Source organism: Myotis brandtii, unplaced genomic scaffold (assembly GCF_000412655.1).
Source record: "Myotis brandtii unplaced genomic scaffold, ASM41265v1 scaffold298, whole genome shotgun sequence".
Lineage (NCBI taxonomy): Eukaryota > Metazoa > Chordata > Mammalia > Chiroptera > Vespertilionidae > Myotis > Myotis brandtii.
The window spans coordinates 351,991-366,176 of NW_005361391.1; the positions used below are offsets into that span (position 1 = coordinate 351,991).

The following is a 14,186-nucleotide window of genomic DNA, read 5'->3' on the forward strand; positions in this document are numbered from 1 at the left end:
AGGGTGGGGGTCCCCACTGGGGTGCCTGGCCAGTCTGGATGAGGGGCTGAGGGTTTTCAGGCTGGCCAAGCCCGCCGGTGACTGAAGCTCCCTGCCTCTCCTTTTTTTCTTTTTTCTTTTTTATTCTGGGATTTATTTACCTTCTATAATTGAAACTTTGTTGCCGCTCCAGCTCCGAGGCCACGGCCTGCTGAAAGCAGGTATCTGGGGCTTGTTTAGCTTTTATAATTGCAACTTTGTTGCTTAGAGTGGAGCTCAGAGCCGGGCCACGGCAGGCAGGGAAGTTTGGTTTCCTCCATCACTGGAGCAAGCAAGCCTCCTGCTCACTTCAGCTGCGTGGCTGCCGGCTGCCATCTTTGTTTGTGGTTAATTTGCATATCTCGCTGATTAGCCAATGGGAAGCGTAGCGGAGGTTTGGTTAATTTCAATCTTTGTCTATTATTAGATAGGATATACACATATATATGTACTAGAAGCCCGTTGCATGAAGATTCACGCACTAGGCTTTCCTTCTCCTGGCTGCTGGCACTGGTTTTCTTCTGGCACCCGGGACCCAGAACTTTGGTCCGGCTGCAGCGGAGAAGCCAAGCCTCTTCAGTCTTCAGTCTTCAGTCTTCACTCTGGCCAAAGCCTTCAGTCTTCGTTCAGCACCTGCATATGCAAATTAACTGCCATCTTTGTTGGGTTAATTTGCATAGTCGCTCTGATTGGCTGGTGGGCGTAGCGGAGTGATACCAATTTGCATGTTTCTCTTCTATTAGTGTAGGTGTCTATTCTTATTGTATATTTTATTGCATATATATTTTATTGTATATATATATTTTATTGTATATATAGTATGTAATATATTTTTATTGTGTAACTACACATTATAGTATACATAGGTATATACTAGTATATATATATAAACTAGAGGCCCAGTGCACAAAAATTCCTGCACTTGGGGGAGTCCCTCAGCCCGGCCTGTGCCCTCTCCCAGTCTTCGACCCCTCGGGGGATGTCCACTGGCTGGCTTAGGCCTGCTCCCCGGGGGGATTTGGCCTAAGCTGGCAATCAGACATCCCTCTGGCAGCCCAGGAGCCCTTGGGGGATGTCCACTTGCCAGCGGGGACCAGGTCTAAGCAGCAGTTGGACATCCTCAGCGCTGCTGAGGAGGCGGGAAAGGCTCCTGCCATCACTGCTGTGCTGGCAGCGATCAGCCTGGCTTGTGGCTGAGCAGAGCTCCCCTTGTGGGAGCGCACTGACCACCAGGGGCCAGCTCCTGCATTGAGCGTCTGCCCCGTGGTGGTCAGTGTGTGTCATAGTGACCAGTCATTCCCAGTCGTTCTGCTGTTAGGGTCAATTTGCATATTAACCTTTTATTATATGCCTGGTGCATGGGTGGGGGCTGGCTGTTTTGCCCTGAAGGGTGTCCCAGATCAGGGTGGGGGTCCCCCTGGGGTGCCTGGCCAGCCTGGGTAAGGGGCTGGGGGCCGTTTTCAGACTGGCCACACCCCCTTCAAGGTGGGAGTCCCTGCTAGAGTGGCTGGCCAGCCTGGGGGAGGGGCTGAGGGCCATTTTCAGGTTGGCCACACCCCCTCAGAGTGGGGGTCCCCGCTGGCATGACTGGCCAGCCTGGGTGAGGGGCTGATGGCTGTTTGCAGGCTGGCCACACCCCCAGCCACCCAAGCTCCCAGTGGAGGCTGGCTGGAAGCAGGTATCTGGGATTCATTTGTCTTCTATAATTGAAACTTTGTTGCCTTTAGTGGAGGCCACAGCCAGCCAGGGCAGGCAGGAAGCTTGGCTTCCTCCATCGCCGGGGCAACCAAGCCTCCTGCTTGATCCAGCTCAGTGACTGCTGGCCGCCATCTTGGTTGGGTTAATTTGCATATAGTCGCTCTGATTGGCTGGTAGGCGTGGCTTGGGGCATAGCGAAGGTACAGTCAATATGCATGTTTCTCTTTTATTAGAATATATATATGGCTTGTTTGTGTGTTTGTTTGTTTGTGACATATTTGGTTTCCACTGTTTACTAAAATAAGTTTCCCTGTTTAGAGAAAAGGCATGGGTAGAATTGGGTAACCACACCACTTAAGCTACAGGGGACACTAGCAGCAAGGACAAAATGATTACTTAGGAGACATTCTACTTTTTACTTTTGCAAGAAAGAAAAGAAAGAATGGGTGAGAGGGAAGGAGCAAGAATCCCCTTCCAGAAATTTAAATCAAGCCATATCTGGAAAGCAACAAACTCTGTGACAATGCAAGCTCCAACAGAGTGGTGACTTTGAAGTCACTCTCATCTACAGTGGTTCTCAACCTTCCTAATGCCACGACCCTTTAATATAGTTCCTCATGTTGTGGTGACCCACAACCATAAAATTATTTTCGTTGCTACTTCATAACTGTAATCTTGCTACTGTTATGAATCGTAATGTAAATATCTGCTATGCAGGATGTATTTTGGTTACCCCTGTGAAAGGGTCGTTCGACTCCCAAAGGGGTCGTGACCCACAGGTTGAGAACCGCTGATCTAGAAAGTCATGCTTTCAACCCAGCAGGATTAGGGTCCATCAGGAACGTGCAGGAAAGTGACCGTGCCTGTTCTGTGAGGCTACCAGTGAGCAGAGGGGAGGTGGGTTTGTCCCTGACTTGATGGCTAAGAAGCTAAATTTGTGTTGACATTATTTAAGACTTATGTATCAGGTGTTGCTTGGAGAGGTAACATCTGTCAGAAAGGGGTCTATGAACACTTTTTCAAAATCTCCGTACTTTGCAAGATTACAGTTGCCAAACTCACTCTATGGTGGTGGAGTCAGGTAGAACTGGCAATTTGTAGACATCATCTGCGCTTTCATCACCCCGTCATGAAGCATTTACACTGCACTTTATATTTGCAGTGTACTTCACATTGTATTCATTTGCTCCAAGGTTTACTATTTGAAAAGATTTTGCTGGGTAAAGTTACAGAAGTCATTTAACAAAACCAGTCTCCTGCGCACTATCCACATGCTGAATAACAACCCATAAAATATGTCTGCTTCTTTGTTTCAGATAATGAAAGTGAGGTCCCGGAAAATGAGAGCTTTCAGTACTGTCTACACATATTATTTTCTGAGGGGGACTTTGGAAACTTTGGTCCCTGAGTTTTTACTTTATATTTTACATTTTTTATCCTTAGTGCCATTCTTCTTCATATTCCCACACTGGGGTTCTTTTTTTTATCTACTTATTTCACATTTTTATCAACGCATAGGACCTTTATATTTTTTTTGATGCTTTGGTGATCTTTAAAATGTCATTAGTGAGAAGGAATATTCTCATTTTGAAATCATATGCATTTGAACATGCAGTGCGTAATAAAAAATAGTAGACCTATATAATTTTATTAACCAGTGTCACCCCAATAAAGTCAATAAAAATTTTAAGGAAATTAAAAAATAGAATGTTTTTAATGACATAAAATATAGTAGAAATTCTATCATTTTAATTTTCATATTTTCTTTTGTTCTTGCCTCTTTCAGTGAAACTACTATTGTCACTAACGTGGGTATCAACCATCTCAAATCCTTTCTGTAAATAGGAGATGCGTGAGTGAGTGTGTGTACTGATGTGTGTGTGTGTGTGTGTGTGTGCGCGCGCGCGCGCGGGCGTGCACGTTCACCCGCGAGCTCAGTTTTCAGACTAATTTATTTATCTTTGTAATAGCTCTATGAGGGGTAAGGAGAGAGTCATCTTCTTGTTCTGAAAGAGGAAACTGAACCCCAAATTGATTAATCAGTGATTAAGTTCACAAAGAATCTTAGGGAAGCTGTGTAGGGAGTTAGGAGGGTAGTGTTCGGAAGGTGGCTAAGGGTTGGGGTGGGGGACCATGTAGTAACCAGTGAATCAGGCAGGTGACCTTGGACAATTTACTTAATCTTATTTTCACCAACAACTGAAACAATATCTTCCATGCCTAGGTTTCTATTATGACAAGAAAAGAGATCATGGTTTGAAATGTTTTGTAAACTGCAAATTACTATATGGGTGTCAAGAATCATTTCATTCAATATTGTGCACCCTCAATTTGTCAACTATTGCCAGTTTTGTACTGTAAGCTTTATCTTTCATGCATCCCCATAAAAAAAGTCTAGTGGATAAATTTTCTTTGTTCAAAGCTTAGTCTGGCTTCACCCATTATTTAAAATTAGTTAAACCTGGAAAGGAATACATATTGAGTTATCAGTTGTTAAAATGCATATACATTTTTGGGGACACCCTGTATACTTGTGACACATTACTATATATCAGCGGTTCTCAACCTGTGGGTCGTGACCCCTTTGGGGGTCAAACGACCCTTTCACAGGGGTCGCCTAAGACCATCAGAAAACACATATTTGTAATTAGAAATAAATATTTCACAATATATAATTACATATTGTTTTTGTGATTAATCACTATGCTTTAATTATGTTCAATTTGTAACAATGAAAATACATCCTGCATATCAGATATTTACATTACAATTCATAACAGTAGCAAAATTACAGTTATGAAGTAGCAACGAAAATAATTTTATGGTTGGGGGTCACCACAACATGAGGAACTGTATTAAAGGGTCGCAGCATTAGAAAGGTTGAGAACCACTGCTATATATGTACCGTACACATAAACAATGCATTATTATTAAAATTGGGTTGAAGTTATTTCATTTCAGAAAGGGCCAATGCATGCTCTAAATTAGGTAAAATAAGCTTTTGCTCTAGACCTCTTGACATAATAGAACTGATTTTTTAAAATAATTTTAAAATGAGATTCTTATTTAAGATAGAACTATCGTATATAATAAAAGGCTAATATGCAAATCAACTGAACAGCAGAACGACTGGTCTCTATGACACACACTGACCACCAGGGGGCAGATGCTCAATGCAGGAGCTGCCCCCTGGTGGTCAGTGCGCTCCCACAGGGGGAGCGCCAGTCAGCCAGAAGCCCTGAGCCCGGCTCACAGCTGGTGAGCGCAGCAGTGGTGGAGGGAGCCTCTCCCACCTCTATGACAGTCAGACATCCCCTGAGGGCTCCTGCACTGCAAGAGTGTGAAGGCCAGGCTGAGGGACAGCCGCCCCCCTGCCCCCCGCCCCCGCAGTCATGCACCGGGCCTTTAGTTTATAATAACAAACCTCAAATGCCTCCATCAAAAGGTTGTTGTAAGGCTGAAGCACATTTTATGAACCTGAGTAGACGCTAGTCCTTCAAAGACATTTGGGATAAAATCACATTGATGAAAAATATATTACTTTCTCTTTCAAGGAATAATATTGCTCCTTCTCTTTTTTTCCTTAGCTTATGGAGTAAATATTAGAGAAATTCTCTGTCTTTTAGAAGCCAAGAAATTTAAGAAACCCTCAAAGAGAAGCCCAGCAATATGATGGGCTAAGCCAAGGCCTAAGGCCCGAGGCACATAGGATTCTGTCCAGCACTGCTTTTCTATAGCTTCACCTCAACTTAGAGTGTACTGCTGTTCTTTAGAAAGCCTCTTCAACTTTCTAGGAAACTACACCAAGAAAATAATCTGAAATGTGGATTTCTGATTTACATAGACTGTTTAGAATAGCAACACTAGAAGAATGTTTAAATGTATTTTGTATATGCATATGTACAGTCAGACTTTAATATGGTATTTTTAAAGAATGTTCATTAATATTAAAAAATACTTTATGAGCCCTAACTGGTTTGGCTCAGTGGATAGAGCGTCGGCCTGCAGACTCAAGGGTCCCAGGTTCGATTCTGGTCAAGGGCATGTACCTTGGTTGTGGGCACATCCCCAGTAGGGGGTGTGCAGGAGGCAGCTGATCGATGTTTCTCTCTCATCGATGTTTCTAACTCTCTATCCCTCTCCCTTCCTCTCTTTAAAAAATCATTAAAATATATTTGAAAAAAAAAGAAAAATACTTTATGATACAATGTTAGAAGAAAAGGTAAAATATAACATCAGAAATTTAATCATTCTGCTTTTATAAATGTGTATGTGCATAGAAAATATATTAAAAGGAAACATCTCCAAATAATAGCCACAGCTATCTCCCAGTGATGGGGATGACAAAATTCAATTTCCTCATATACTTTGCTGTGTTTTATACATTTTCTACAATAATAATATATTATAATTAGAAAAAAGTTTCACTTTATCAAGAAAGTCTTTTTCATGGATGTGAGTTCTGTCCTGACTCAGCAATAATCTGTGCTGAATAAGAACTTATTTTTTCAGCTTCCAGTTACCTTTACACAGCCCTTCTTTTAAGAAAATGATCCAGCCTGGCTGGTGTTGCTCATTGGTTGAGTGTTGTTCCATGCACTGACAGGTCATTGGTTGGATTCTGGGTCAGGACACATGCCTAGGTAGTGGGCTCGATCCCCAGAGTGCAGGAGGCAGCTAATCGATATCTCTCTCTCACTGATGTTTCTATCTCCGTCTCCCTTCCTCTCTTTCTAAAAAATCAATGAAAACATTAAAAAAGATCTAATTCCTGCTGTAACTCCTGCCAGACTCTGCCTGTGTCTGTTAACTAGCCCACCAGGGTGTCATGCCATATCGATAGGACTCACCATTACAGGAAAGCAGGTAAAGGGATTTGAAAAAACAAATTCCCTTGTCTGCTGGTTCAGCAAATACTAATTGAGCTGCTGCTCTCCCAGGCACATTTTTAGTATTTTATGTTTAGCAAGTTGGTCTGAGGGCCTGGATAGAGAGATCTGAGGCCATGATTTGAAGCTTCATTCCTTTTGGAAACTGTGCCCAGGTAAACATTTCTCCAATGTGTCAGTTCTCTGCACATATTAGCAAAACTCTGAAACATGACTTTGAGTTATTAATTTTAAAAAGTGTTCAATGAGAATATTCTGTATGTCAAATTCTAGGCCAAGAACAGTGGGCGTGAGAGAATGTGCTGAGAGCCCCTCTTCTAGCCACGCAGCAATGCTTTTCCACTGTGTGGCCTGCCGACGCGACCATAACACATCACTACTGCTCACTGTGAGGATGCGCTGAGGCAACTCTGTGTGGCTCCCCACCGAGCGCTGGAACATCGCCATTGTAAATTCCCACTCTATCAGTTATACTTGATATTCAAGCGCCGCCTTTCTAATTCTTCTGGTAAAGTTTAATTGCACCCTGACAAATAAAACAATGGCTCCCCTCCTCTTTGTAGATGTACTGTGAAACCTGTGTATATAGGAGACCATCATAATTTAATCTCCCATCTGCTGTAAACAAAGTATATATTATTATTCTGAATACATTAACACTAGATTTATCAATATCACCCAGGAATTAAAGTATTTGTCCCAAACAATATGCAAAAACAGTCCACAATTTCCCCTAATACTCCCACTTCTTGACACTCCCTGAGGCCCAGTCACTGATTCTGAGCTTCAGAATCAATACAGTATTAGAAGTGGGTGATAGTCAATAGCAAACACCCTCTGCCCAACTTACTACAAGTTTCAAAACATCTGGAATGTCAGTACTCTGTAAGCTAGCAAAGCTAACGAACAAAATCTATGGGGTGAATACTTATGACCAACAATTCATTTATCAACAAAATATTAAAAAAGTCTTTGAAAATATAAAAAATGTATTTGAAACACTTTTTGTATGTAGGACCATTATAACAGAGATTCCCAAGCTTTAGTGAACACGTGAGTCCCCTGGGATCTTGTGAGAATGCAGGTCCCAAATCTGTAGGCCCACAAATGGGGTCAGAGACTGCATTTTCACCAGACTTCAAGCAATGCTGATGCTGCCGGTCCCCGGATCACACTTGGAGAAGCAGAGATCCTCAGATTTACCTTATAGAGAGAAAAATGAGCATTGAAGGAAAATTCTGAGCTATCAAAAATAAAGAACTTTCTTTTAGAGCAAGATAATAAGCTTCAGAAAGTTCTTCAATGTGTGGGTCTTTGGGACACTGTCTTTGGAAGGCCAGGCATGGCAGAGGGGAGTCACTGTCATGGCCAACAGCCTCAGAGGTGGGAGGTGCAGGAAAAAAAGGGGGGTTGGCCACCACAGCCTTCGTGTGGGGCATGGAGGCAGCTTATCTTTAAACACATGGGCCAAGTGAAACATGTAGTATGAAAACGCTTTGCAGAGTACAATATAAATGTCGGGTGATATTATTATCATCATCATTATCTTGCACAGAGTTCTGGATCCCGAGGCGCAGGCTTAGAGGGTGTGGAAAATAAAAGAAACACAATGCCTATTTCAGAAAGCACTGGGAGGCACTGAAGGTTTCTTGAGATGAAGTCTGGGGCCACTGGGTGGGAAAGGGAGCAATCAGCTCATTTCTTCTTACTCCAGCCCCTGCCTGAATTGGCTGTTCCTACCCATAACCACCCAACCTCGTCCCAGGATGAAGTAAGCTTGCCAAAGGACCTGAAATGTGCTGCTTGATCTTTCCAATTACTGATTTCTCTCCACAGCTTCCATACAACCTCACCCAAAGCACATGTGTACAGCAAATTTTCTCATCTCATCAACAACAGCAAAGGAAATAAAACACGCTGTTTTCCCCTAATATGTTCTACATTCCACCCATCTGTCTATTTATCCAACTGTCTATCCATCCATCATCTATCTATCTATACATGTATGTTGTGCTAAATAGATATGGTACATATAATATATATTATCTATTTATATAAAAACCCTAAGTGTAACACCCGTCACGACCAAGGCTCGACCAACCGGAAGGAAGTCAGTCCTGCAGGGGTCGCCTTGGCAAAGGCTGCGCCCTCCCTGAGCTGTTTCTGGCGAGGGTGAGGTTTGAGGCAGGAACCAACCCTCGGAGCATGGAGGCATATCTTTATAAAGTTTTAATACATTATATTAGAGGTCGTGGTGGTACTGTTTTACCTTTAGCATCTACAGGAATTGCTGCAAATTTACTTCGCGGTGGAAGAACCTTTCATTCCCAATATAAATTACCAATTCCATTAAATGAAACTTCAATTTCTAGAATTGATATAAACAGTGAAGTTGCTAAAACTATTAAAAAGGTCCAACTTCTCATTATTGATGAATGCATCATGGCATCCAGTCATGCTATAAACGCCATAGACAGATTACTAAGAGAAATTATGAATATGAATATTGCATTTGGTGGGAAAATTCTCCTTCTTGGAGGGGATTTTCGACAATGTCTCAGTATTGTACCACATGCTATGCGATCTGCCATAGTACAGAGTTTAAAGTATTGTAATGTTTGGGGATGTTTCAGAAAGTTGTCTCTTACAACAAATATGAGATCAGAGGATTCTGCTTATAGTGAATGGTTAGTAAAACTTGGAGATGGCAAACTTGATAGCAGTTTTCACTTAGGAATGAATATTATTGAAATCCCCTGTGAAATGATTTATAATGGATCTATTAGTGAAGCTACCTTTGGAAATAGTATATCTATAGAAATTCTTTGTCTCAAACAATGAGCATGTTCAAAAATTTTTAAATGAAGAAATTTTGGATATACACGATGGAGATTTTCACACATATTTGAGTGATGATTCTATTGATTCCACAGATGATGCTGAAAAGAAAAATTTTCCCATCGAATTTCTTAATAGTTTGCGATGACTATTAATAAATCACAAGGACAAACTCTAGACAGAATAAGAATATTCCTACCTGGACCCGTTTTTGCACATGGTCAGTTATATGTTGCTTTCTCTCGAGTTCGAAGCGCATGTGACGTTAAAGTTCTAAATACTTCATCACAAGGGAAATTAGTCAAGCATTCTGAAAGTGTTTTCACTCTTAATGTGGTGTACAGGGAGATATTAGAATAAGTTTAATCACTTTATCAGTCATTGTTTGAATTACTGTTGTTTTTATGTCATGTTTTTGTTGTTTTCATATCATGTTTTTGTTTTCATATCATGCCTCTGTTGTTGTTATATCATTTTGCTAGTTTATTTATTAATAAATTTATGTATTATTTTCATATACATTTTACTAATTTCCTTTCATCTCTGACACTTCTATTATAGAGAAAGGGCAAATAGCAATATTAAAATATTTTCTCTAATTAATTCCCTTTTTAAAATATTTTTATTGATTTTAGAGAGGAAGGGGGAGAGAGAGAGAAAGAAACATCAATGATGAGAGAGAATCATTGGTTGGCTGCCTCCTGCACGCCCTCCACTGGGGATCGAGCACACAATCCAGGCATGTGCCCTTGACTGGAATCGAACCTGGGACCCTTCAGTCCCCAGGCCAACACTCTATCCACTGAGCCAAACCAGCTAGGGCAAAATTAATTCCCTTTAATGTGCATGAATTTCATGCACTGGGCCACTGGTCCTATTATATAAAGAGCCCTTCCTAAACGTCCTGAAGGACCGGATGGATGACCAAACAGGGAGTGGTTAGGGACGCCCTTAGACAACGTGATAGGGTGCGAGTTTGATGGGGGAAAGTCAAAGAAATAGGGGGGAAGGTCTTAAGGGTCTGCGAGTTTGGGGTGGTCAGCCAAGGGTAGGTTTGGAGTGTGCTGGGGAAGGAAGAGGAAGATCCGATTGGAAAACAGCTCAGCACAGTACCTTTCTCATTGCAAACCAGGATTTCACCAGCAGTGGACTGAATGGGCAGTTGTTTCATGAGTGCACTTAGGACCGACATGTTCATGGCAGCAGCAGTACTCCCAAAACTTCACTGATTCCAATATTTCCAATGCCAAAGAACAGGAAAATCCTCTCCAACTAGAGGCCCTGGATGTTGCAACGCGACTGAAGGAAACACCACTTAAGGAGGAGCTAGAAAAACCAAACCGGAAGAATGTGACTAGAGGATTGTGGGATTGTGGAGGATTCCTGGGCACCTAGGACTAGAACAGGAGCCTGTTACTGAGCATGTAAATAGTCAGCCCTATAGTCCTCAGTCTCACAGTATTTGGACATGGCTTCTGGGGGGGAAATTAGTTTGTTACCTTGGTTTGAAGAGGAGGACAAGAGCTGTGAGTATGACCAGCTCTATGAGGAGTACACACGCACCTCCCAGGAACTGCAGATGAAGCACACCGCAATCGAAGCCTTCAATGAAACCATCAAGATCTTCCAAGAGCAGGGCCAGACTCAAGAGAAGTGCAGCAAGGAGTATCTGGAGCGCTTCGGCGGGAGGGCAATGAAAAAGAGATGCAGAGGATCCTGCTGAACTCAGAACGGCTCAAGTCTCGCATTGCTGAGATCCACGAGGGCTGCAGGAAGCTGGAACAGGGGCTGCGGACACAGGCCTTGGACAACTGAGATAAGCGCATGAATAGCCTGAAGCCAGACCTCATGCAGCTGCACAAGATCCGAGACCAGTACCTGGTATGGTCACCCAGAAAGGCGCCCAGCAGAAGAAAATCAATGAGTGGTTGGGAATCAAAAATGAGACTGAAGACCAGTATGCACTGATGGAGGATGAGGATGACCTCCCCCACCATGAGGAACGAACCTGGTATGTGGGCAAGATCAACCGCACGCAGGCTGAGGAAATGCTGAACAGCAAGCGGGATGACACCTTCCTCATCCATGAGAGCAGCCAGTGGGGCTGCTATGCCTGCTCTGTGGTGGTGGACAGCGATACCAAGCACTGTGTCATCTACCTCTCGGCCACTGGCTTGGGTTTTGCGGAGCCCTACAACCTGTATGGGTCTCTAAAGGAGCTGGTGCTGCATTACCAGCACACCTCCCTCCTGCAACACAACGACACAGTTACCATCACACTGGCACACCCCATTGCGAGCCTGGCCTCCCCTTTGTGAATCTTTCTCTCTCAGTCTCTCTCTTGCTTTCTCTGAGTCTCTCTCTTCCTGTCACTCTTTCTATCCCCATCTCTGTCTTCTCTGTCTTTCTTATTCTCTGTCCCTCTAAGTCTCTGTTAGAGGAGCATACCTCCTCCACCCCATGCCCCCTTTTGTTAGAGGAGTCCTCCACCCCATGCCCCCTTTTCCCCATGGACACTGCCCTCGCCTGGCTCTGGCTGCCCCCACCAGTTCCTACAGTCCCCCCAAGCTCCCCCTTCCTGTACCTGCCATGTTCACCAATGGGTGTACCTGCCCCTGGGGTGTTCAGCCTCAGCCTGGTGCCCTGATTTTTAAGCCATATACCTGGGGTGAAGGCAGGAAGAAGGCAGGAAGGAACTTCGCTGGGCCACTTCCAAGGACCTCAGCTGTGACATTTGGGGCCAGGCAGGTCCCGCGGGTCCCACCCCACAGACTCAACTTCCCCTCCAAACCCTGAAGTGAAATCTGCACTGGTTACCCCCACATGGAGCTGCTGCACAGAAGCCCTCCTACCCGAAAAACAAAATTATTAAAAATAACTTCAAGAGCTGGGTTCTATCTGACCCCAGGCTTCCCAGGAACCAAGACTGCTGCAGGTACTGCTGGGCCAGCCGAGATGCACTGCTGCCCATAGCACCTCTGCTCGATACAGTTTCAAGGCTTCTCCTTGATAATGTTGGGTTCTGATTTTGTTTCCTTGACTGTAAACCCATTTTCTCCTCTTTTGGGACAAGAATCCTGGTTTTCTATGCTACCATGGACCCCCCTCCTGCCTGCCTGGCTAGGCTGGCAGGTGGGTTTTGTATGGTACATTGATACTGATGTGGATATAAAACATTGAACTAAAAAAATAAAAATAAAAAGGAAAAGGGATAGTGACAAATAAGAAACTTTGGGGACAGCAAAGGGCAGTTTGTCCAGACTGTTGAGAGCTAAGAATTAGAGTTAATTGGGATAGAAATCCTGCTAATAGCACCTGATGCCGGAAATCTGAGCACTCTACTTTTAGGTTTTCCTATTCAAGTTTTTGGAGACTGCATATTTAAACATTCCTGGTTGGAAAGTGTTTATATAGAAGCCCATAAGTATTAAGTATTTGCTGTGTTTACCATTCTTAGCTCTCTGTAAGGAATATGGAATAATGTTAAACGCCTCATGTTCTCAAGAAGCTTGACTTTTAAAATAAAAAATACAGAAGAAATATAAATATTAAAAATAAAAAAAGAAGAAGCTTGAGTTTTAGGGGCAATCAGGCAGGCAGGCGAGCAGTTAGGAGCCAGCAGTCCCGGATTGCAAGAGGATGTCTGACTGCAGGTTTAGGCCTGATCAGTGGGATGGGGCCTAAAACGGCAGTCGGACATCCCCCAAAAGGTCCTGGATTGCGAGAAGGTGCAGGCCGGGCAGATGGACCCCCCACCCCCCGCACGAATTTCATGCACCCGGCCTCTAGTCTATACTAATAAAAGGGTAATATGCTAATTAGCCTGGATAGACCAGACATCTTCTGGATGTCATTCCAGATGTCATTCCTGACAAAGTTGGGGCCCGGGCAAAGCTGCCTGGGGTCCTGGGTGCCTGCGTCCAGCCCAGACGAAGCCGCCCAGGGTCTCAGGTGCCTGCCTGGGCGAAGTCGCCTGGGGTTCTAGGTGCCTGCGGCCAGCCCAGGTGAAGCCAGCCTGGGTCCCAGGTGGCTGCAGCTGGCCAGAGGGAGAGAAGCCTGAGTCCTGGTTGCCTGTGGCTGACCGGAGGAGGGAAGCCTGGGTCCTGGGTGCGGGGTCCGAGACAGAGGCAGTTAGGAGCAATCAGGCAAGCAGGCGAGCAGTTAGGAGCAATTAGGCAGGCAAGAAAGAGGGGCATCAGGCAGGCAGGCAGAAAGGTTAGTGGTGATCAGGCAGGCAGGCAGGCAAGCAGTTAGGAGCCAGCGGTCCTGGATTGCGAGAGGGATGTCCAGCTGCTGGTTTGGGATCAGGCCTAAACCGTCAGTCGGACATCCCCCAAGGGCTCCCAGATTGTGAGAGGTTGCAGGCTGGGCTGGGGACCCCCACCCCCCCGCACAAATTTCATGTACCAGGCCTCTAGTGATATATATAATTATATATATAGTCTTATATCTTTAATGAGGTTGAGATTTCTCAGTACTTGTTATTGTGTGTGGTTCATGATGTGTTATATATATATATATACTAGAGGCCCAGTGCACAAAAATTTGTGCACTCGAGGGGGGTCCCTCAGCCTGGCCTGTGCCCTCTCGCAGTCTGGGACCCCTCAGGGGATGACCACCTGCTGGCTTAGACCTGCTCCCCAGGGGATTGGGTCTAAGCTGGCAATCAGACATCCCTCTGGCAGCCCAGGAGCCCTCGGGGGATGTCCACTTGCCAGCGGGGAGCAGGCCTAAGCTGCAGTC

The 14,186-nt window shown here is 44.3% G+C and overlaps 1 pseudogene; it reads left to right on the forward strand.

Moving 5' to 3' along the window:
* Positions 1-10,911: 10,911 nt before the first annotated feature.
* Positions 10,912-11,761, forward strand: LOC102241348 (annotated as a pseudogene).
* Positions 11,762-14,186: the final 2,425 nt, after the last annotated feature.